Source organism: Gavia stellata, chromosome 9 (genome assembly GCF_030936135.1).
Source record: "Gavia stellata isolate bGavSte3 chromosome 9, bGavSte3.hap2, whole genome shotgun sequence".
Lineage (NCBI taxonomy): Eukaryota > Metazoa > Chordata > Aves > Gaviiformes > Gaviidae > Gavia > Gavia stellata.
Window position 1 is genome coordinate 6016586 of NC_082602.1, and position 26345 is coordinate 6042930.

The window sequence follows — 26345 nt, forward strand, 5'->3', positions numbered from 1 at the left end:
CAAACTAACCAAAACCCAAGCAGGGGAAATGTTTCCTCTTTCACCAACAGCATTTTGGATATAAGAAACAGTAACAAGTCAGCACTTTTTCTCTAATCACAGACAGTTAAATACCAGCTAAGGACAAAATGCTGAAAGATGCACTGACTCCAGGTACTGCCATTTTTATGACATATTATTCATATGGCCAGGTTTTCAAGAATTCTCTCCCATTTAGGCATCTATAGCGAAGGATTTTTCAAAACAGATTTTCTCCCTCCAGAACAAGAAGCAATAGCACATCTTAGCATCTTCTGAACAGAAAGCCCTTTCCCAGGAAAAAGTATCTGTAGAGAAAGCACTTAATTCTGTCTGGCCCTGTATGATGATCATCATTTTAATAAGAACGAATACAAGCATGAGAGAAAAGATGCCATTCTCCATCAGATGATATGCATGACAGTAGGTGCACACAGGCAACAGTTAACAAAACCCGATTTTGCACCAATAGTGGCTCTAAGCTTGGTATTTTAACTTTGCAGCTCATCTACGTAGATAGTTACGGACTTTTTCATTGTTCTTTAAAGCCTTCCTAGTCTCATTCCTTAATATTAGAAAAACAACCCTCAAATCCTTTGCATTGAGGCATATAACTTCTGAGATGTGCCAGATCCATGGGACATTATACCTTAATCAATGTACAAATATCATGTCAGTCAACTTCCATTAAATACACTTCCATCACTTTCAGGTTGGTTTTTTGTATCTTATTCTTTTTTCCTCGGTTCACTTTTTTTGTTACCTTTAATATACCAACTTAAGCTATTGCTTAACAGTCCTACTGCTTAGCAGAGGTTTACTGCTAAGTATGTTAAGCAAGTACCTATCATTAAGCAGGTGTGAAGGTAGAATTGAACTTGTTGGGATTAACTGCTGGATAAATACTTTGCCAACATAAATAAGTCCATAAGAAATTGATCTTCAGTACCTTACATGAATTACATCAATAAACCACAAGCATGTTCTGTTAACTCAGAAGTCATATACAATCTTGAGTTATCTACATTTCATTGATTCATGTCCATAGATCACACTAAAGGCAAAAAACTTATAAAAGCATAAAAATGCCATACAGAATGAAAAACCTAAACTTCTAAAAAACCAACTTGTCCCATCACTTTACTATATAAGATAAACAAACATACAATGCTTGAGGTGGGAATAAAAGGTGAGGAAACATTACTAAGTTATTATAGGCAAACAGCTTCAGCTCAGAAACTTCGAATCCAAACAGGCAGCATTCCCCTGCTTGCAAGAACTCAGTAAGGTCTGGAAGGCACTCCTTTAAAGGAGAGAAATCCTCAGATGCTTCTCAATCCATGTATCAGTCTGGTTTTGTGAAATTTCACTGAGGATTTCTAATAGCTTTCTTTAACACAAGAAAGATATCCAGGACAGCTTGACAAAATTCATCCATCTCCTGATTTCTAATGCCCTTCCCACAACCAGTCCTTACAACTCTTACTCTACAGATAACAAAACAAACAAGACCTTTGCAAGTTTCATACGCAGACAGGCTGAGAACATGTTCTTAACCCAGTAAAACCAATTAAAAACATAAACAAAAAAGGGAAAATGTCTTCCAAGTACTAGACTCCAACCCCCTTACAACCTTCTATCTGGACTCACCTCCAGCAACCTAGATGACCCCTTCATCTTCTATCTGCACCCTTTCCTACAAGTAGCAGCCTCTATTCTCTCAGGTGCCTTTCTCAACTTTTTATGATACTGGGTAGAGTATCATACCACCAACTGTACCATGAGAATTGTCACTCTTGGGTCTGAAAAAGTCAAGGAGAAGGAAAAAAACCTGTTTTAAATATCCCAGCAGGTACCAACTGAGCTGGCAACATTGATTTATGCATCTCTGTTTCTGACAGTGATCAGGCACCAAGCGATCCAGGGAGCTTGTAGAAAGTTAAGAGACTTCCTAGATTATGCATCACCAAAATGTGGTGTTTGGAAGTCGCAGTGATAGGCTTATACACTTAAAGACTTTTGCAGGACTGACTCTTCACTTATTTCAAGTTAAACTAATGACAAAATATCACATAAGTAAGTTAGTTCAGGCTTAGTTTTCAGGTATCTGCACAAAGAAATCTTCTAGGGAATATCATCAACAACAATTGTGAGACTTCTGTCTTATGCTGAACATCAGTCTCACAAGACATCCTTTGAAGCCAGTAAAAAACCCTCTATCTTTGAAAGATCAGGACTTTCAGTTACTTGCGACTGCCTGAGGTTTATATTTGATTTTTCATTTCCTTCCTCTAGCTGTGAACAACACAGAAGAAAGAAAAATATTAAGACATTTTCTGCCATGGGGATTCAGTACTCAGACCTGTGACTTACGCAGGAGATGATGAATAGGAATCAACATGCAAATGAGGAATGAAGTAAACATCCAAAATGCATATGTTATCAGAAGAGGGGATATCTTCCCTTGATTGATACTGCCATTTAATGTAGCTTTAAATTAACGGCCTGTTATTTATGTAATTCATAGCTACAAGTTACAGAATCACAGAATCATGAAGGTTGGAAAAGACCTGTAAGATCATCAAGTCCAACCACCAACCCAACATCCCTTTTATTATCTTTCTCCACGGATTTAAAATATTGCAAAAAAAAGCCATTCCACAGCTTGTGAAGTTACAGAGAAAAGATGCATTTATTATCAGATGGAAGCAGACAAGGTGATTTTCATAAGTCAGCTATTTCAGTACAGTAGCAGTTAATTTCACTTAAAACATCTTTTTGCTTCTACTGTACTACTATCCTTACAGCACCAGAAATTGGAACAGAATGCAAAGCTCTTTCTGCCCTAGCAACACTCTCCGGCTGACCTCAAAAGATTAACTATGAGAAGCAGTAAACATCAGGTCACACCTGAGAGAAGATGCCATCATATTTACTAATGAGAAACCTGAGGTATTTGCTAATACGGTAAAGAAAACAACTTTATACTCTTAAATAACCAGCAAAGTTGAACTCAACAGGTCTGGTATGTACTTCAGCATTATACTTCTCTACAGTCCACAATTGCAAGGATCTGATAAACTGAAGCAAGTTCAGCAGAGGGCCATCAAGATGGTCGGGGCTGGAGCACCTACCCTGTGAGGAGACACTAAAGGAACTGGGTTTGTTCTGCCTGGAGAAGAGGTGGCTTCAGCCTAATAGCGCCTAACAGCAGCCCCTCCAATTCGGAGGGATGGTGTAAAACACATGGTAGAAACAAAGGTAGGAAAGGCAGTGAAAAAGTGTTTGGCTAAAGCTAAGTCTGGGGAAGGGAGAGGAAGACTATTTCTCTAAGGGTTAAACTATTTGTATTTTCTTTTTTTCCTCAATATATGAATCAGTAATTAAGTTTGTTGTTAATTACCAATAAATGAAGTAAAATTCCATGAGTCAAGCCAGCTTTGCCCAGGACAAATATGCTATGATTTGATGAACTATATGCTTATCCTTATATTAAATTCAGATTAATTTTAGAAGCCCACTGCTGCATAAAAGTACTTCCTCTCAATGCCAAGGTGCATGCACATTTCACTACAGAGGTAAAATTAGCTCATGCCAACATTGTACAGGACTATACAAACTGATCATTACTTTCCAAATGATAAGACCTGCGTACTTGACTGTATATGCATTAAACTAGACAGTACTGATACTGTCATTGGTATTAGTATTTCCTCTGAAGTAGCAAAGGAAGATATTTTCTTAAAGTGTATGGTTAACATGCTTGGAAGCTGCATCCACAAATAAAGGATTATTAATAGAAAAAAATCACATACTACTGAAAACTTCACAATAAGATTAATTCTAAGGTAGACACAGGAAAACTCAAGTCAAATTTGATAGTGAAAAACTACTTTTCAGTGAAGAAAGAAAACAAATGACATAGTGCAAAATATTTGTAGTTAAGGTTGTCTTAATTATGTGTTACTAAAAGTTTGTTTACCAAAATGACAAACCATTTCCTCCCCAGCAAAAAAAAAAAAAAAGGTTACTAGCCATATCAGAAACCACAGCTGTGAGGTCTGAAAGTACTAACAAACTCCCTTATGTCAGTAAAATGACAAGAATGGATTCTTATGAACTATTAATAAGCCCATACTTCTAAGTATTTAAACAATGCTCTACTCAGAGCTGTCAGACATAAGGTGACAGACAGATGAAAGAATTTCAAATGATTCAGCCCTACATACTGCTTACTTCGAATTATCAACCAAGACGTACATCTCATGTTTGGTCTATTCTGATGGTTTCTGAAAATTCTAGATACTGCCATTTTTAGTAATGCAATTTGGTTTTCAGGTTTTCAGGCTCCAACATGCCTGACATGACATTGCTGATCATTTCTGTCCTCAGTTCTGTCAGAACCCAAAAACTTGGCAGTCCTCTGACTACTATTACATGATCTGTTAGACATGACCAGAACAGGCCTCACAACTCAAACAGACCATCTTCTAGTAAGTTAAGCTTATACAGCGTGGAATAAACATAGGTTCTATTCCATCTGTTATCTGAGAATATTCATGTTATAGACAATTCTCAGGTGGATGGCAAACTCTCCAATGGAACTTGTTCATTTTGTTTGAACTTACCAAGATTTAGTAAAGCCAGAAAGAGAACAAATGAATAAACATGACTAACGTCACAGTTCAGCACGGGGAAGCGATGCAGATGTGGCTTCCTAACCATGCCCTCAGGAAACCTTTTAAGTAATTTATCCCACGTATCCCATATTACTAAAACCTTGTCAGTCTTCAGAATTCCCTTGGAGAGGGAAGAGTTGGATTTCAAGAACCAATTGACAAAACACTCAGATATCCTTGCATTTAGTGTGATGGGGCGAGAACTGGGCAGGAACTTCCTATTTGACTACTACAGCTATGTCAAGACAGCTCCAATGGAAATGCATGGATATGTCCACAGATGTGGAGTTTTGACCCTTTTTTGCCCAAAATAACTCCTATGTCATACAGAATAACTCAGGTTGGAAGGGACCTCAGGAGCGCTCCAGTCCAACATCCTACTCAGAGCAGGGTCAGCTGTGGGGTCAGACCAGGCCAATGCTTTTTCCACGGCGAGTGATTCCATAGCCTCTCTGAGAACCTGTCCTAAAGGCTGGTTGACAAAACTAGCATATTTAGCTGTACTTGCATGAGGGTAGTTATCAGGACAGCTATGACAGAACTTTTTTTTTCACAACACCAAACGGCCATACCTGTTTAGGATACATTTATAATGCAGATCTCCCACTTGAGCCACTTCTGAAAAATACGACATCTTTTAAGTTACCCGTGCTTCACAGACCATCAATTGGCTTCTGCACATGGTTCTTTGTTAATGTACTGGCTTCCCTACAGCTAGAGAGCATCTTTGAGCACCACATAGTGCAGAAAGCACAGCAATCTGCCACGCAGTACAGAGGGTCTGTTTCACCAGGATGACAGCGTCACATCAACTAATCATTAAAACCATCCGATGTCTCCAGTTTGCTTGCAAGTATAGTTTTAAAGGTGGCAAAGGAAAAAAACAAGTTAGAAAATTGCCACGACTGGATACTTTTCAAAATATGACATAAAGCTTCAACATTTACCTCTGAAATTTAAACAAGACTGAAAACAAACAGTAAATAAATCCTACTGTGTATGACATTCAGATACATTCTTTAGCATGTCATCTAGATTTCAGAGTTCTTTCCTACAGATCAGTGAAAAGATTCGAAAAAAAAAGAAAGAAGAAATATTTTCTAGAGAACTATCAGATATATTCTTTAACGGATATTCTTTAATCACTGCCTTTGTTTAAAAACAGTACTATAAAATCATTATTAACACATGTACTGGTGATCTACATTCCATTAGTCCATAAAACTTGATAAACTATCAATAGTTCAACTGTCATCAGCATTTTTTTGACTGCTTTATGATACAGATAGATTGAGTAGGCTGAGCTTTAATTCCAGTTTTGTAATAATGCCCCTGGTAAACGTGATCTGGCTTTCAAATCGCTGCAGCAATGCAGCTGAAAAAATTAAAACATATTTTACTGTGAAAGAGCATAAACAAATCATTTTCACTTCACACTACTAGCATTCATTTTATTTCTTATGCAGGTACTCTTTCTGTACTTTTAAATATTTCACTGATTATTTGCCTGCTAGAAATCAGGAATGAGTACTTAAGTTAGGTCAGAAATTACTGTCTATGTCTGAACTTTCATAATTGACAGTCTAAGGACTGCACGCATGCTGATGACAAACCCATCTTCGTATATTCTTTATGATGGGTGCTCTAAGCATCTTTCATTTCTATGGTTCTGAAAATTAACACTATTAAATATTCCCCTGAGAAAGTGTCATATATTTGCCAGTGCACAAACACGCTACTCTTTCTATTTTGGGGGAGAGGAAAAGGTTAGAATAATTCAGGAGAAAATAAACCTAGGTGAGTAATGGGAGATTGATTTACATAAGAAATTACTAAATCTTGTCAGCTAATGTAAGCAAAGTAGTAGTTACAGAAAACAGATTTTCAGAATCAGCAGAATAGTAATGAAAAAATGTCTATGGAGTTTTATTAAAAATGCACTGAATAGGATCACTGTCTTAACATTGAACAGAAAACCTGATAGCTGATGAAGTAACAGCTATTATTTGTTATTATGATCAGCATAATAGCAGTACTCAAGGATTCCTCCCTGCTGATAAAGCATACACAGTGGAGAGAGTCCCAGACCCCCAAATTTAAGCTATATACCAAAAAGAAAACAAAAAGGCAAAAGGAAGGAGTTATTACCCTTATTTTAATGATGGAGAACTGAGGCATGAAACGTCAGTGCAGTCCATGATTTAATGCTTACAGGTCACATAAGGTACCTCTAAAATTTTAACACCACTCTAAGCCATTAGAAATGAATACCTCAAGACACTCCAGCGAATAACTCTACATGATCAGGACAAATGTACTCATCATTTGCATCTTCAGATGGCTTAAATTTCATCTGTGTTCAGTGTTTCCTATTTGCTGCAGCTAGATCTTTTATTAAAACATCTAAAAAATAACACAGACACTGCCCCCCTGCCCCCTCAAAATGCACATTCTTCTTTCTTGGTTTTAATTAAGCCATTCCACAGAAAATCTCCCTTCAAAAATACCACTGGAACTGGTACGTGGGTGGTGACAGAAGGCTAATTTAAGTAAAAACAATAATATGAGCAAACTATGTAAATGTAGCGCCTATAAAATGCCTCTTCTCTATTTTATCATTAAGAACTGAATTTTACCAAAAAATAATTTTTCTGTGCAGAAAAAGGTTTTATTAGAAGCATATACTCTTCTTATTTTCATCACTACTTTTCAGCACAGTACTATTGAATACTTCATGTTCATATTAGACATTGAGCAGTTCATTGGAAGCACTTAAGGCCAATTATTAATAATGATCGAAAACACTCAAATATCACTAACATTAAAACTTAAGAAGTAATTACAAAGTACACCACCAAGTTGCAGTGAAAGAAATTATGATATTACCAGTTTCTTCACTGTACTTTATATTTTAATCATTACCATTCATATGCAAGATCTTCTTCATATTCACACAGTCCCAATAATAGCATTTTCACTCTCAAAGTTAAGTTCTGGCTTGCAGTGTATCCTTAGTTCTCTTGGTTCCAGCACTCTGCCTCCTCACTACCTGGTTGATAATACTTAATAGATAATAAGCTCAACTCTAACAGAAAAGAAGCTCTAGCTCTCCCCTTTTTATTGGTTTTTTTTTCCTAGTTGATCTCAATCCATAGAAAAAAAACCAATCAAACAAAAAGCAACCCTCATTAACAGCAACAACAAAAAAATTCAGAACAATGTGAACAGGTATCTGTTAGCAAATCCACATTCTTGTCAGAACATGTGTATGCCTCCTCAGCTCCCTGTAGGATAAGATAGCAATCAAATTACTTATATTTCTCTTTTCTTCCTACTAGGCCTTTCTTCATGAATAAGATGGTGGTGCTCTCAAAGGTATGATCTTGCTGCAGTATCTTTGTACAGTTAAAATTAAAGCAGCCTGTGTGCCTGAGGGACTTCCTAAAGAGCCTATGCCTGTGGAGAAAAGAAGAGAGTCCTGCAGATTCAGTGGGTGTGAAGTACAGAGTCTGTCTTCAGATACAGGGTGTTACGATGGACTTGACACAACTTGGTAAAGGAAGTTTGGGAGAGTGCGGAGAAACTCTGCAGGAGGTTTGGGGACCAGTCTTAGGAGCTGAAAACTCTCCCATCTCTTTATCAAAGGTCATAGTGATCTTCTTTACAAAGAATAAAAAGGGAATAATGTACCCAGAAGCACAAGGGTTGGTCCTTGAGAACTTACAGAGCACAAGGTTCAAATATTGTGGGGAAGTAGGTAATGAGGAGGGGAGTATTTTTTGAAAGCATGGCATTTGAGAATACGGAGATTCAACTCATCTCAAGATCATGGCAGAGAAGACCACTAGGTGAACCTCTACTGAGTTGAAAAAGAGTCTTAATTTCTTCAGCTCCAGCAGCTAACAAAGATGACTGAGACTGAAGAAACTTTTTCTAACTTCTGCTGTTCAACAGAGCAGACCAGAAATATCAATCATCATTCCAGTCCTCCAGAAAGTCTTCTATTCCAAGGACTTTACATATTAATACATGACCAAATGAAGTGAATAGAAGACCTGTATCGTTCGGAAGGGAAAAATACAGGAGATAACTCAGATTGCCATTAGTATTAGTTTTAAATCATATAGCTTCTTTTACAACAATGGAATCATGGCACTGTAAAACCAGAATTAGGCAGCAGGCAGTTATTCAGGCTCAATAACATCGAAGTCTATTAGCACAATGATCAAAGGAGATAAATATCTTAACAAAACACTCAGCTGGGGAGGAATGATGCCAGTTTACTTGAGCTGAAGGGCAGTTTTCTGTGTTCGACTGGAGGCAAAGTCCTCTTTCATACCAGATACAACAGTGAACGTTTTAGTTTCTACTATGCAAGCACCTTCTTTCTAGTTTACATTACACATTGCTTGTAAAACTCACCATACCCCAAGGCATTTTCAAACCTTGGGACCTGCAGCCTGCTAAAAAAAGTTTTACTTTTCCCTTAAAAAAGAATAATACCAAACCCAAACAAAACTTATGATTTTATTCTAGACATTTTAACAACGAAAAACCTCAGACTACCAGACTGCGAACAAAATATTCTATTACCTTGGCAGATTCTACAACACGTTTTAATTGGTGCATCTCACTTCAAGCAGGTCTTAAGCTCTGTTGACTTGCATGGCCCACTGCTTCTGTACTGAGCTCTGAACTCGCATGCTATGTAGGAATGCAGCGAGTGTTTTAGAAAGGCAGTTATATTTGTAGGCTGATTGTAAGTCAAAATAAATATAACAAAATATTTTTGATAGGAAACCTGGAAGACTATTTCCCTAACAGATCCCAGCATCATACCACTGATGCCTTGTGGACTTCCTCCTTTACCAAAGTCCAACTGTTTAGGCCAATTCCTTTTTCCTCCAGCAACCTTATGGGTGCCTACTTCATTTTGTATCTGCCTTTCTTTACAAAGGCTGTGAAAAGGCTGTTTCTATCACAAAGTTTTATGGAAGTATTTACTAAAATTCCTTTTTCAGTACGTAGAATAACAGTTGGCTTCACAAGGTTATTTCTCATAGCATGTTTATGGAAAGGAATTTTAAAAAACCTGTAACTTTTTATAGTGAGGCTCACACAGTTCAATTCTCAATCTTTCAGAAGGTACTAAAAATAAAACCATGTTTTATAAGACAGCAGTGTCACATTAATGCTACAAAATGACTTTCACCATGATACTATTCCTGGGGAAAAAGGGAGAGATTTCAACAAGCTTCTGGACTGAGTGTTTTTGTACTACATAATTGCAGCCTGTAGCTTCCATCTCCTTCTATTATAATTTTCCACATCTAACTGTACATACACGAACCTCTTCTGGCAAATCTTTCACCAACAACCACAGTACTGTCTGCAGGTGCAAAACCTTTTAATGCCCTAGAAATCTGGACAATAAATTCGAATAAGCTGTTATTGACATTTGGGGGAAAAAACCGGTGTGTATTCAACCAGTGTTTCTCCCTCCTCCCTCCCGCTCTCCTGGCAACCCTTCATTTTCAGGGTGCTGAAATGGAACATAGCTTAGTTGCAAGTAATTTGTTTTCCCTTTTTCTTCACAGAATTATCTAACTGCAATGGCTACTGTTAATAACTAATTAAAACTTAAACTGTATGCTCTAAGGACATAGTCACATTAAAATGGAATACAAAATAATGCCTGGTTGCAAATTCTTTGTTTACAGTGCACCTAATCATCCTGCAGAGCTGGGATAAGAATGGTCTGCATATTCCCCTGGTATGAGAAAGTAGTCCAAGAGCAAAGGTGGCTGAGTCCTGTGAGTTCTTGCTAGCATAGAAGTCTCAATCCAACAGTATTTTGGCCTGATGGCAATGGAATCAACTTTGAAGAATACTACCTCATAATGCGCAATACTGTAAAATTGCAGACAGTTGCGAGACAACTTGTAAGTTACCTTGACCATAAGATAAGAGGAGGTCTGACTGTGAGCCTGATGTAAATCTTCCTAGGCATTGAAAGACTTGGTACTTTTTGTTGCTGTCTGAGCCAGAGATCAATTTCAGGATGACCCTGATCTTGAGAAGATGTCTTGAAGGATGGGTCTAAGATCTATCGTTACAATCCAGGAAGTCAAATTTCATGAGGCTTTCTTTTTATGTGCATTCTGTGGGCCTGGATGTTTAAATGACTGGCAGATGCTCCATGTAAAAATTATGCCTTTTCATGTGGGAGGAAGAATTCCACATCTGCCGATTAAAAATATTTCGTAAGAATGTAAGAAAGTCATTTTACAGGATCAAGGGTCTATTCAGTCTAATTTGCTTTCTCATAGGACCAGATGCTATGGGTGCAAAAATAATCTTAGTTCTGGCATTTGGTATCTCTGCAAACATAATCCATTCCCTTGCTGCGAGTGGTAATTATCTTTCATTACATGATCACTACTGTTTTTCCCAAAGAACTCCTGCCTCAGTTATTGCTGAGAGTGAACGCTGGTCAATTAAGCACCTAGCAGGTATTATTTTGTTTAATCCTTATTGTTCTTTATAAGATGTGTTAACATGTCAGAAGATTTATTGCATGCTCAACCATATGCATATTGAACTATTAGTTTAAAGACAGAATGATTAGTGCTGGATGAACTTTTCCACGTCTCTCATCCTTGTATTATTTCAGTACTTCGCAAAAAAGTAATGGATTAATCTGCAATGTACCCCTATAAGATGATACTGAATTATTATCCCCAATTTACAGAAGAATTAAAAGAGAGAAATCCATCTTAGCACTGAAAGGTAAGTAACCTCATCTGGATGGAACTTCTAAAAATCAGATCTCAAGTTTGGTGAACAAAACTAAAGTACATGCCATTAGTAATCCCTCCTGTTGCCTCGTCCAAGTGACTTAATTTGCAGAATGCAGATGCTCTATTGTATGGACAAAACCAAAAACCAGTTGAGTGGGGCAACCTCTCAAAACAACCTCTGAGATCATTCTCCTTCTTTCCTCTTCTCTTTGATCTACTATAAAACTTACAATATCTGCAGCAAATAGGGCTCAGACTGTATCAAACACCTTCTAGTACACAACCTTGATTCATCTATTTAAGCAGGTCCACCCTGTTGAATGAAACAGCATAAAACCCGTGGAAAATTAGTATGCAAATGTGCCATATAATTATATACCATCTTGCATACACTCAGAAGAAGAAAGTTAATAAATGTGTATCAAAGTATACTGTGATCAACAAATATAAACCAACTCCGCCTGTCAACAACACACAAGCACACGATCCTATACAATAAAAGCCAATGTATATTTTGATACTAAATTCAGCAGGGGCAGAACTAAACCCCACATACCTGTTCCATGGAGATGAGCTATTAAACCAAAGGTTTAATTCCAGCATTCTTCTAAATTTGGTGGGCAAATGAAGTATTAGTATCTATCTCTGCATGTTTACAGACACTTTCTCACGCTTACATTGTAATTTTTTCTAGAAACATAAACAATTATTTAACTTGTAGTTTAAAAAAGATTCTATGACTGCCTTCTTCACTGAGATAACTCAAGTTGAACAGAAATAAAACAGTGACTCAGAACCATGGGGAGCCAAATTTGTAAATGTTAACAGAGAAGTCTTGCTCAGGACCCGGCTTGCTGGTCAGAACAAAGATCACAATTTTTTATTTAAAACATTATTAAAAGGAAAGTTTTGACATAGATGTCAAGTTAGGACAAACATAGATCTTCCTTAATGACAGCTAGTTTTCTCTGTTTCTGTGAGATTTGATGCAATTAACTGGTACCACAGACAGAAAGAATAAAACCCATTATTCCCATAGGCAACAATGTGAATTCTAAGTGACAGATTGTGCTGCATATAACAATGTAATCCAATACAGATTAAAAACGTTATAAATTTTGACGTCTCTAGATTATGCCAGTGAAATATGTAAAAACATGGCTTTCAGGCCTCACCATAAATATATTTAAAACTTTCTGTAATGCTTTCCCTAGGGGGTTCTATTAACATGCTCAGTGTTTTGTAAAACATGAGAATTAGTTTATTACATTAAAAAAAACCCCACAGTTCTTCCGAATCTAGCATATTTGGTTTTTATTTAAGTCTGTTGATTGGCTATGGTTATCCAGATGGTTTTGTATTTAATTATAAAGATTAGAAAAGGAAATCTCTAGATAGGCATGGCTTTTCTTCCTTATTTTTTTTCCCCTTGTTATTCCCTCCCCATTTTTTTCTGCCACCAAAAGGCTATTTAAATCAGGAGTCATGCTTTTCCAAATATGAAGTTCTTAAGCACAAAATGGACATACCTGACACATTCTCCTGACATGTTTTCAGATTTTGAACTACTGTAGTACAAATCAATCTTTTGACAAGCGGGTCTCACCTCTGCTCTCTCATATACATTTTCTATTAGCTAGCTAATATATAATTAAAAAAAACCCTCAATATAACCAATTGCCCAGCTGCCACTGTATTTGTCCATTATTTCAGGAATGGATCAATGGCATTTAATATTTCAAAACAGGACATAAAATTCTTGATAACCCTTTGATTTTGAAAGCATCTTATCTATAATAAGAATACAACTTCTGTTCTCCAAGACAAATTCCAGCAAATAAATGTCTGCCAGTGATGGCAAAGCGGCAGTCTTGCAGAACGTTTCACCTGATAACAGATGTCCAGTTAGACTCTGAGCAATGATATTTGATTTCTACGACTCAGCGTTCAGATTTAAAAGCTTCTGAGTTTTCTTTGGTTTTACAAATGAAGGTCTCTCTTTATGGAAGAAGAGACCTTTTGTGTTCCAAACAACCCTCTACTTCTATACCCTATTCCAGTGCTATTACATGAAAGAAAAAGATGCTCAAGTGTCATTTGGCCTCAATTACAAATTAATTTCAAGCCATATACAGTTTCTTATCTATCATCCTTACACTCTTCTCATGTTCATTACTTTCCAAGGAGATAATAATACTGAATCCAGTAAAACTTCTTTTCCAGTTCAACTTAGCTTTCTGTCAAGAAAGTTCATGTTATAGCCCCTATCCCCAATCAATGTAATAAATTACACCATGCAGAACAGTTCGTTACCTTACATAAAATTGGCACTTTTCAACTGGAAACATGATTTAAAAAACACGGTTTTCAAAACAAGTATATGTTACTGGCTCGTGTGTTTTTATTAGAGAGAAATGTCTGGTTTGGAGAAAAAGTAGATATTTACCTAAATAAATAATAAAAAATCATACATTTTAAAATTAACTAAATACTTGTAAAAAAATATTTTCAGTGGAATAATAAAAGCACAGATATATAACTGCTACTCACACTGACCAGCACTTACTCCAATAGTTACAGTGAAATACTTCACTTTACAGTAGTAATTTAAAGTCTTCAATAATTTTATTATACAGTATAGAATAAATATTACTCAGTTGGAATAATGACTGAAGAGGTTAGGCTCTTTTATTAATTTCTGCAGTACGAGTGAATTAATGCAATTTCACAAACTGAAACGAGGGGTATTCTGAAGAATTCTTGGGAAAACAGGTATTTGTTAAGCTTGTGCCTGGTTTTACCAGTTTAATGTCTCAAGTAAACCACACCTGTTCACCACACCTACAGATGTTGTTGATTCATGGAGCAAACAGCTTTATGTCAGGTTGGCTTCAACCCCAAAAATTGCATCAGAACTTTCTTCCTGAGACAGGCCAGCCATTGTAACCAAACCATTTGGTTATCTTAACATTATAACTTTATTAAGGAGAAAAGAACATTGCTATTGCTAGATACAATGATAAAATTCAGTCTCCTTCCACTAGCAGTGGTTTTAAATAAGTGAGGAAAGATCGTATCAATAAGAAATAAGTCTCGGCACAGGATAGGCAAATGGGTGAGAGAAAATGAAGGCTACCTTTTCAAGGATTGATTAGCATAGCTGCACTGAGTTAATGAATGTGAAGTTTTTGTATGCATGCCAAATAAAGGGTATTATCATAGGCACTTGAAGTACTTAGAATTCACTGGAATATCAACTTGAAGGTAATGTGTGCAGCAAACAGGCAAGTTTTACTTATGAACACAACATGCTGTTCTTTGACTCATGTCCTTGACAGATACACTTTAGGTGTAAGGTTCTGGATGACTTTGAGCTTAGTGTCCATTGGGCAACTGGTCACAACCCACATACATCCTGACAGCTTCCAGCTGCAGCAAAAAAAAAGAAAAATCACACAGCAGAAGGCAGCTTAGGTGGCAGATGAAGGCTATTCAGCTTCTCATCAGATTCATTATTCCTAGTGAAATTGCTTTGTTATGGGTATCATACATTCCAGTGATATTTCCTACTTAACTCAAAATGTATCTGTGGAAAGAAAGGACCTATACTATTCTTCAGATGCCACAAGTCAGAAAGTAGAAAAACTAAAGCTTTCTTGCAACATGGACCTTGTAAGAACTCCTCTTTGACGGACTAGCCTAAATTTCAAAACAGAAGCAATGAATGTCATCATCCCTAAAGAACAGACTATTATGTTTGTCACTCGTATTCATCTAAGGCAAAAATATTGCTGACTCTGGGTGGTGGTCAGGAAGACCAAAGACAGTTGTCCCTTCCTGAAGGTATCAAGTCTATGCAAGGAGTATTCAGTGATTGGACAAAAGAACAGTAAGGGACCTTATGAAATTGAAAAAAAAAAAGACAAATGCAAGGTCTGGCAGCTGGGAAGGGAGAGCCCCTTGCAACAAACAACACAGGCTGGGGGCTGCCTGGCTGGGAAGCAGCTCTGCTGAAAAGAACCTGGGGGTCTTGGCAGACGGGAAGCTGGGCATGAGCCTGCAGTGTGCCCTGGCAGCAAAGAAGGCCAAGAATATCCTGGGCCATATGAAACATGGCAGAGCCAGCAGAATGAGGGAAATGATTATGCCCCTGGGCTTGGCTCATATTAGACCAGATCTAGACAATGTGTCCAGTTTTAGGCCCTCCAATACAGGAAAGGCTTGATCAATGGAAGCAAGTTCAGCAGAGGGCCATGAAGTCATGGAACACTTGCTCTGTGAGGAGACGCTGAGGAAAGCGGGCTTGTTCTGTCTGGAGAAGAGGTGGCTTCAAGGGCACCTAACAGCAGCCCCTCCAATACAAGGCTGTCAAGAAGATGGAGCCAGGCTCCGCACAGTGGCACAGTGGGATGGTGAGAGACAACAGGAGTAAGCTGGAACAAGAGAGGTTCAGCCTGGCTGCAAGGAAAACATTTATCCCCAGGAGGACAGTCCTGCAGTGGAGCAGGTTGCCCAGAGAGGTTGTGCAGTCTGCTTTCTGTGAGGTTTCCAAGACATGATTGGTTATTGCCCTAAGCAACATGGTCTAACCTCACCTTTGAGCCTGGACTGGAGCCCTCTTGAGGTCCTTTCCAACCTCGGGTATCCTGTGATTCTATATAGACACTTAGACTTGCCAGCATGCAGTTCCAGAATACACACTATACACACAAGGCACAATAACCAACTGGAGTCAGCAAAAGTAAGATACAAACATAACTAGAAAGCAATTAAGAAAGAGACCCTATGCCAAAACTGCTTATTACACTATTCAGTTCAGTCAAAAGTATTCAGCTGCCCATTGCAGTCTGTCTCTAGTGCTGTTCCCAACACATCTGTATTGCAGAGTTTTGTATGTTTCTTTTAATAAAAGACTATATCCAATAATGGTTTTGGAACTGATCACTCAACACAGTTTGCAAAAAAAGTTCCAGCATGCATGCATCACTCAGAAGCACCTTGAGATATAGGTGTTTCATAATTTCTCTTCTTGTATTTGACATAAATTATTAGTAAAACTTCAAAAGTCTTGCAGTCTCATTGTCTAAGTTAGCTAGAACCACTATCCTAGATGCATATCAAGCTCAGTGATGAGGACATACATAAGCTCTCAATTATAAGCCATGCCAATAGTTCCATGGAAATTACCAGCATATTCACAGAGCCTACATTTCAGCACATGTCAGTATCTTCACAGGATGAATGGAAATCGTGTATGACCTTTGACACAGGAAAGCATTTGGTCATAGCTCTCCCGCTCCTTTCATATGACTTTAAAAGGACTGGCTATAATCTACTAAGTTCAAGCAAAAAACATATTAAAAAGACAGCAAATGTCTCTTAGATAAGGAGGACTCAAATTCCAAATTCCATTTGCAGGTGAGTTGCTCAGCTACGCAATTCTTTCTAAAGCTTTATTTCTGCAGTGAGTCAGAGTGATAGCTGTATTTGTCTAGTGCTAAACCAGCACTAGAGGCAGACTAGAGCTTCCCTGCATCCTCTGTTCAATTCAGCCTTTTGGTGCATTTGATGCCCTCACAGCATCTGCACTGCTCAGTCGTCTGACACTCCCATTTGAGTGCACACGACCAGCACTAAGAACAATGCAGTTATGTATTATTGTAGTTATTGTTGTAGTTCCAATATCATAGCTACATATAGTTCCAATCACTGTACTTTCCATGAAATATTTAAAAATATGGAAGTTTTTAACAGCATATTTCACTAACAGCTCCATGACTAAGTTATACAACAAAAAAAGCGCAAGCATTAATTATTGTTAATGAAAACAAGAGACTGCTTCTATTCTCTGATTTAATCACTCACAGAGCATGCATGTGTTATCACATCAATGTTAATGACAAGGCACTGCATCTCTGTAGATGACAGCTAATTGCTTTTGATGGAATAAACTGTATGCTGATTATTCGGTATCTTGGCAACTTAAAAAAATACCACCTTATTTGATGTCACACTCATCAAAGCACGCAGGTTATAATACGTGATCTTTAAAAGAAAAGGTGCTTTATGTCATTAAGAAATATTAAGAGAAACCTATTTGTCAGAATAGTTCAGCAGAGTATTTTGCTTATATCTGATGATCCCTGTGATACTTATATAGTATACCTGTTTTAGTGGTATAAGAAAAACCCCCACAACACAACCTAAATAACAGTCTGCTTCTATGATTTGCCTCAAACTGCATTGCTTTAACAAGAAATTTGTAAGTAACTCCTAAAATGCAAATTTTCAAGGGCTTGATCTCCTGAAAGTATACAGCATATTATGTAAGTAATTAAATATGTAAATATTGTATGAATAAATAAAGGCCGACATTTGAGGGACAGGAACAATGAGTTTACAAAACAAGTATGCATTGATAAACCTATATAATACATTCTTTTATACAGTCTGTTTTTTTAAAATCTATTAAGAGATACCAGCATACTGCAAAGTGCAAATTCTACTTTATTTAGTATCCTAAGTAGAATAATGATACACAATTTTTAGTACATTTAGTCCTATGTCACGTATAAAACTTGTCTATAAATAGACCCACACTTACAAGTGTTTATTAATTTACTGCACTGATTTGTAAAGTTTCCAGTGAACTTGTATCAGTCTACAGGTCGCTCATGAATTTAGCTGCTATTGGAAAATTTTGACGCTAAAATTAGAATGTGGTATTATCTCTTCTAGTTATATTATATTTAATACATAAATTTAAAACCTCATTATTTGGATATGCCTATTTAACTGTTGCAATTCTGCAGAGTAGTATGAGCTACTGAGGCCCTGGTTATGTCAGGACAATAAAGTCAAAATACTAAATTATCCATCTGGGATGTTTTTTCTGGAAATCTGGAAGATTTTCTTTTATTCTTTTGGCTAAATTTTACTTTGTTCCTTCGCAGCTGATGGAGAGAAGGACTGATCTCTGGTGGTAAAGCTTCTGATCTGCTTACAATGGTCTTAACACCTATTGTTTTCTGTTCAGACACAATGTGTTTCAACATGTGCTTGCTTTGAACCTGATCACATCTTTATCAATCCAACTGCTAAATGACACACCCCTGGCCAGACAGTTGCAACAGTAACTCAGTGTTGTGATAATGAATTTAAAATGCTTTGTGTGTGTAAACATACATGTATGCTACATGGAGAGCAGGTGGTAATTAATAGGAAACAAGGATCTATCATATACACTAATTCTGTTCCACAAAAACATCATCTCATTCAGTGCACAGGTAAAAATATCACTTCAAACCCTGCTCCTTCTCCCACTGATGGTCAAGCTCAAGCACCACTGAGTTTAGCCCTAAACAAATAAAACCTGCTGTTGGTGAGCACTCACAGAAACAGAGACTGAAAGGAGAACCTGAAAACCAATAATTTCACAACAAAAATTCTGTTTCATCACATTTGCAGGTTCTGCAATAAATGTAATATTCCCATAAAACATAGCCGACACCTTGCCCAGGCCTACTTTTGGGTCTCTGCAATGATGCATTTGGATACAGGAAAGAGAACTCAGCAGGAGAGTGTCACGGTGCTGCTGTGTTCTCCCTGGCAATCTCCATTATTCTGTCAAGCGTTGTGTCTTGCAGGCATACACAACTACTGCATCATCTCTGCACTTGATGTGAAAGCAGCTCCTTGTAAGAAGACTATGATGATGTTTTACAAGCAAACACCAGAATGCATTAAGCAGCAAAGAATCTGCTCATTTAATTCCCATCCCCCTTCTCCATTTCACAAGACTAACATTCATTCAGCACTCCTCCCTGGCACGATCTCTGCAAGCTCAAGGTGAGAAAATCACAATTCTTCCAGAATCTAAGAATTTTTTGGCAACCAAGAGCTGTTACACTGTGCTTTGTTAATTTTTTGTGGCTTTTTTAGCAGAAAGGAGATTGCCCTTTTTCTGTTATTTTCTAACTATAAATAAATGATTAATGAGATTTATGATAATACTTTTTATAAAAAAATACAAATTGCATAGTATTGGTAATTACAGAAGGCTTTACCTTACAAAAGTTACAGTATTTTGCTGGTCACTCATGGTATAAATAGCCCACTAAAGGATATTTCTGTGCATTTAACTTGAAAAGGCATTCTTCAGTATGAAGTGTCCTTCATTTACTAGCATTATGTCCTATACCTCCCTTCATTTTGCTTTCCTCCTCCCTTAAAAAAGAAGAGATGAATTAAGAGACATTTGCTGTTCACATGAAGATGGATTCCTGCTTAAATTTGGTGTTTGGTTCATGACTCTTTCTTTGAGATAACTGAGGTCTTTATTTTGCAAGTCTTACACCTCGCTCTTTGAGAAACTTTGCTCAAATTTAAAACAGGCAAAGAAACAGGGAATCAGTTTCAGATGGATTCCAGTAGGGCAATTGAGACTAGTTTACTGTTTCGGACAACAAATCATAATCATGTTTGTAGTTAAGAGTCATCCATGAGACCTCCATGAAGGGAAACAGAGAAGAAAATTTACCTGTATCCAAATACCGATGCCCTTAATTCCATCTTCTCTTACAGCTTCTGGTGGAAGTTATGCTCCACATACAAAGGCTGCAGATTATGAGGACAATTCATTTCTGGTAACTAATGTAGATGCCTAGTTGATGGCAAGCAGACACAGTGTGCTAGGAGTCCCCCTACAGTCAACAATCGCAGACATCTGCAGGGAGAGATTCATCTCTCCTGCTTGAACTATCTATATGAATTTGAAGATGTACTGAATTATCCACCAGAAATGTCCATTTCCCTTGCTAACGTAAGGAAATCCTAATCAATTACCTGAAACTTGGAGTGTAACTTTCACAGGGTTAATATTAAGCTATTATGCCACAGGTAAGACCACAGTGAGGCAGTAAAAGAAAAAGGGCTTTGTTTTCTGCTGTGTCCCCTCTCCAATGGCAGAAATAAGCCTAGAAACAGAGAAAACATGGCACTTAAGGAGGAAGACGACACAGCTGAGAAGGAAGCTTTCCAGATCGGTTTGGACTGTGCTGTTTTCAAAAATACCATAACACACAATTTCAAATATATTAAACTTATGGCATAGAAGAAAATATATGGCTGGTAAGATAACAGGGCAATACCAGCCAAAAAGAAGGGGGTGTCAAAACTAGGAAATGTATTGTGCAGAGCAGGAAGGAAAAATTGCCTTTAGGGCAGTTTGTTTAGAGCAGAGAATAAAAAAAACCACAGAAGAGATCAAAGAGAAAAAAATTAAGTCTTGGTGAGAGAAAACACACTCAAAGATCTAGAAGAGAAAAGGTAGAACAGAGTCAGGCAGCTATTTGGTGAGATCTTACGCTTCATATGGATCCAAGTACGGACTTCAGAAGAGAGTGCTTCTGAGCAAGAAGGCAGATTACAGAGCAGATCAGCATAAATGATAGAGAATGGAGAATAGTTAGACAGGATAGAAAGTGAAAAGGAATAGCTCAAAATGAGGGCTCAAACAGAGGCAATTCTTCTGGACGCAGCAGGAGGATAGTGCAATGAGCTGGAAAGCTATTGGTAATGCCCATCTTGCTAGATGGTGTCAATTTAATCTTAAGAAAACATGTGAAAATTGTGAGCTCTTTGGGCAAGCGTTTTTAATTTGCTTGTTCTCATTAATAAGCAAGACAGTTCCTGCATTCAAAGAACTGTTTCACTTTACTTATCAAAATGCAAACTAGAATAACCAAGTCTTCAATATAAACATAAGGGTTCTCCAGATTCAAAGAAAGCCTTGTGTTCCTGAAAGCATGCCTTATTTTTCTCACCTATATTTGTTGGTCTAATACAAGATGCTATCTCCCCACACAAACTTTAAATTTTAAGGATAACTTGCGAATTTTAAACTTTAAAAAATGCAAATCAACACCACGAAACCATACTCTGAAATGCATTTTCAGTTAGAATAATCAAAGTCATCAAAGTGCTAGCAGATAAATTCAATTACTTTTTAGAGTGATTACTTATTATGTAATTATTTATTACACCATCAACTACCACTGTTATCTTCCCATAAGCCCTTTTTGACAATGCTTAAACAAGCACTGAAGCCTCCTTCTTCAGGATTCAGTTTTAATGAAGACGCCTGTCTAATAATATTCTTCTCATGTAACATGGTATGGCAATTTATAAGATTACAGTCCTGAACAGCATGATTACATATTACGTACATTTTTTCTTCTCTCCAAGACTTTTGCAGCCTTCTGCATCAGCAGAAAAGGAATAGATTAAAAAAATAATAAACTATCAAAAGAAGACATCAGACTGCAAGGTATACATACATTTTTGCATTAGTTATTCAGTAAATGATTTTTAAGTACAATCCAGTAAAAGCATATTATAGGTGGAATTTATGCTGTAAATAACTGTTAATTGCCAGTATGATCTTCTTACATTTCTTTTTCTAGACAAATTGATTTTTTGCTAAGAAACGCAAGTATAGAAACACATGTTTAAAGAATAATGAACTGAATAAGAAAACTACAAATAATTAAATCCAGTTAATCTAGGAATTTTTGTAAAACATCCTTGGAAGTGAGGTATTCTTCTGCTCTTCAAGTGCTGAGAGCAGAAAGCAATCATGATTCCCTATAGGAGGGCACCAATACCACTGATTTCTATCCAGTGTACCTGCACTCTTTAACAATGTGAGTTGGTACCTCGTGGCCTTATATGTGATCAAAGCTCCATTTTAAAGATCCTGTAGGTACACACAGTAGGAGACAGCCCTACCCCAAGCACTTACAACCTGAACCTGAAATGAAGGTTAAAAAAAAAGTATATGAAGTAAATTCGCCAATGTCATAGACCACATCAGTGTCAAAACAAAGCATAAACAAGGCCCTTTTTAATATTCTATTACCATTACTGTAACATCTATTCATAGAGTTTCACTAAAGTGTGGATTTGACTTCCCCTGAAGTCACTGGCAAGCCCACCACTGCATGTAATGTATTTCATGCCTAAGTGTCTTTATGACTTTGTCTTGCGTTATCTCCGTGTGATTATAGACTTTTCCCTGTTGAGTCATCATTAAACGAAAAGGTCAAAATATCCCTGTTGTTATAAACTAAGGTATTCCCTCTATTGTAAATGTGATTTTTTTTTTTGCTTCCAAATCATATCTTTCTTGATGTTTTGTTATTTCTTGGTGATTCCATGTTAAAATTATCTGAATGACAGTTTAATGGAAGAGGCAGCTCTACCTGTAACTCACAAGGCCAAGGCCATAAGGAAAGGGTCCCCTTGCTCGTCACAATGTCTTTACAGATACATTTCCACATGACAAGCATGACTATACAACAAAATTAATTGTTCTTGTAACACACTTCACCCACATGATTTGCAAAGACCAGTGAGATAAGTTCCTTAATAACTTTGTTATCGAAAAAGAGAAATTAAATTGTTACATGAGTACAAATCTTGTCCCATCCCTTTGGCAAACCTACGTGTCTCGTCCATGTTCCTTTGCTCAGTTCAAGCATCAAGACCTAGATGTACTACAGCAGGAAATCTACTTGCACAATTCCTGGAAAATACATTTGATCTGAATTGTGATCTGGCAGGAGTGCTGCCGACTTTGTCAGCTGTTCAAGAACTATCTGTTGTCACTGACAGACTCATTGATCCTCTTGTATCTGAGCCCAGCATTCTGAAAAAGTTTTCTTAATTTCCATCACCAACAGCTCTTATCAGTAAGGGCAGTTACTTCTGATTTATCTGTCCTTTTTTTCTCAGCAGTTTTATCTAACCTCAGCTGTTATCCCAGGAGCTTCCATAGGTCTGAAGGATTTGAAGAGAAAAAACAACCCTACCTATTTTTCATTACTTCAGAAGAACTGAGAACTTCTAAATTCTTTTTCAGGTAACTAAACAAATCTTACCTTACTACAGCCTAGACAACATTAAAGTAAAATGGTATGTGGCATTACCATACAGCTGTCATTTTAAAAATAATTAGAAAGGCACTGACAGTAAAAGAATAATGTTTCTTTTGAACAATAACATCATCAGTCTATCATAAAAGTCGTATGTCACCTGTATTAAGACTTTTAAGAAGATTGTTCAATGAAATACATGGTATTCAGTCTGGAAGCATGAGAAGGCATGCTATCATTCAGACAACTTTACAGGAAGAACAGCCACTACTTCAAATAGAGCAATTGTTTATGCGTGTGAAGAGTTTTATGTGTCTAGTTAATAACACTGAAGCTAAAATTATGTATGTCTTTGCAGTATTAGACCAAAAAGGAATAATACGGAAGTGCAATCGAGAATACGGAATACCAGAGCAAATGTACAACATGAAACTAACAGCCATAGCTTGCAGCAAGTTAAAAACAGAAGCATCTGTCAAAAGCCATATAAAGTAAGATTCAGATGGCAACAGAGGAAATAAATCAACAGAATGCTAAAAAGGAAATTAAGCAAAGAACTCACCGAAAGATCTCTGCAAGAGACCATTTAGAAAGCCTGAGTCAGATGAAAGTTGCTGGAAGTAGAAATCACTGTAATGGAAGCAGAGACATCCAGTGTCACAACTTCTTTCTCCTTTGGATTCCAATTTATACAGCTCTCCGTAACTGGCCTTATTTTAACTTAATGGTAATTGAAAAGTTGATAATTAACCTAAGGAGAGCACAAAAACCTTTATCTTAAAAGAAGTTCTCCTCTCTATTCCTTGTAGAGTATTTAGTCCTCAGCAGCATCGACTATGCGCAAAAGGTCAGATGAAGATGGTAGCAGCCCAAGGAAAAACTGGAAAAACAGGTGTCAGAAGAAATACTTGTTCTTGGATGCTCTTAAGGAGGAGGAGGTTGAAAACTCTATGAAGAGATGCAGTGATAAACAGGTTACACAGAACAAACAACACTGTAGCAATTTTCTTTGTTATGTTGCATAAGAGGAGTAGTGCAAATCAAATGTTCTGCAAGCAGGACAAAGAAACAAAAGCTGTAAGGGGCAATTTCTCTAAGCTGTAAGGGGCAATTTCTCTAACGCCAAGCGTAGGAAAGTATCTTAACGAGGCTAGTATTTTGGCTAAAAATTCGGAGTGGTGATTACAAATGCAATCCTTCTGAAAAGTCAGTTCTGAAGAGAGGAAGAGTGAGTGCTACTCAAGGTTATTTAATGGAACTGGTTAGGGTTGGTTTGACACAGTGACCTAGCACAACAGTTTCCATAACAATTCTGGTGATACTGCTTCAGTCAGAGAATGTTCTCTAAGAAAACTATCATTCATTCTCAGTCCAAAGAAAGAGAAAATAAAAGTCCCCTTTCTGCTATATCCCCATATTTGCATTTTTGTAGCAGCACCATATTGCATGTTTATGTTCAATTTAGCACTCCCAAGATCCTGCCTCTCTGATACTACTTCTTAGTCAGCATTTTGTTTTTCATTGTTGGTTTTTTCACTGAGAACCTCTTTGCACTCATCTTGATTACATTTTACTCTGTTAACATCTGCCTCTCTCTTAACTGCTCTACTTCCTACAGCCTTTTATGTCCAAGTGCGCAAATGTCAGCAAGCCCTCCTAGATTAATTTTTGTCAGCAAATATGACTGGTGCAATTGTCATTATTTCCTTCATTTTCTTTACTTTCTCATGACAATCTTCTGGCCAAATTCTTTAACTAACATACGCATTGCTTCAGCACCTCATGAAAGTCATGTAACTCGTTAAATCTGTATCAGATTTCCCGTTTTCACTGAATGTTATATGAAAACATTCAGATAAGCAGGGGTGCACAAAAACAGACTTTGATGAGTTATATCACATGCAGTGTATACCCAAGCACTGAGGGATGTAAATGCTACATACCATTTCCTCAAATATATTTTTTACATTCAGTTTATCACTAATTTTTGAGGTGTTTCTTTTTTTTTTCCACACCTTGAAAAATGGAAGAGTCTTATTTACCACTTTTTTTTTTTTTTTTAAGATTTGTACAGTTGTGCATGCATGCAACAGAGCATCAAACTGGTCTGTTGGACACGTGCCCTCTTACATTCTTCTTTACCTCCTGATGTTCTTAATGAGTCCCCAAAAGATGAATGCCAGCAATTCTGAAACCTCTTTTGCCAGTTCTTTATTAATTTTGCTACCTGGTACTGCTGCCTTTACACACTGAAATTACAAAAGGCAGGGAAGCAACAAAGTCATACCTGCCAAATATAAGTCACCAAATACCCAGGCTCATTCCCCCATTCCTGCACCTTTAAATACCCAGGCTCATTCCCCCATTCCTGCACCTTTCAGAATGCAGTCAAAGGGATGAAGAGAGATTAGTGAGCAAAAGGGCCTTCTGTTAGAGATGGGAGAAAATGAAGCTGGTTTTGCCTTTAATGAAACTTCAGAACTTTTACTTCTGGAGGTTTAGCCAACATTTTGAAAAAGGTACTTACTGAAGGGAATGTGCTGGGTTGACCCTGGCTGGATGCCAGGTGCCCACCAAACTGCTCTATCATTCCCCTCCTCAAGTGGACAGGGGAGAGAAAAATATAATGAAAGGCTCATGGGTCGATATAAGGACAGGGAGATCACTCACCAATTACCATCACGGGCAAAACAGACTCGACTTGGGGAAATTAGTTTAATTTATTACCAATCAAATCGGACTAGGATTATGAGAAGTAAAACCAAATCTTAAAAACACCTTCCCCCATCCCCTCCCTGCTTCCCAGGCTCAAATTTACTCCCAATTTTTCTCTACCTCCTCCCTGCCAGCAGCGCAGGGGGATGGGGAATGGGGGTTGTGGTCAGTTCATCACACATTCTCTCTGCCACTCCTTC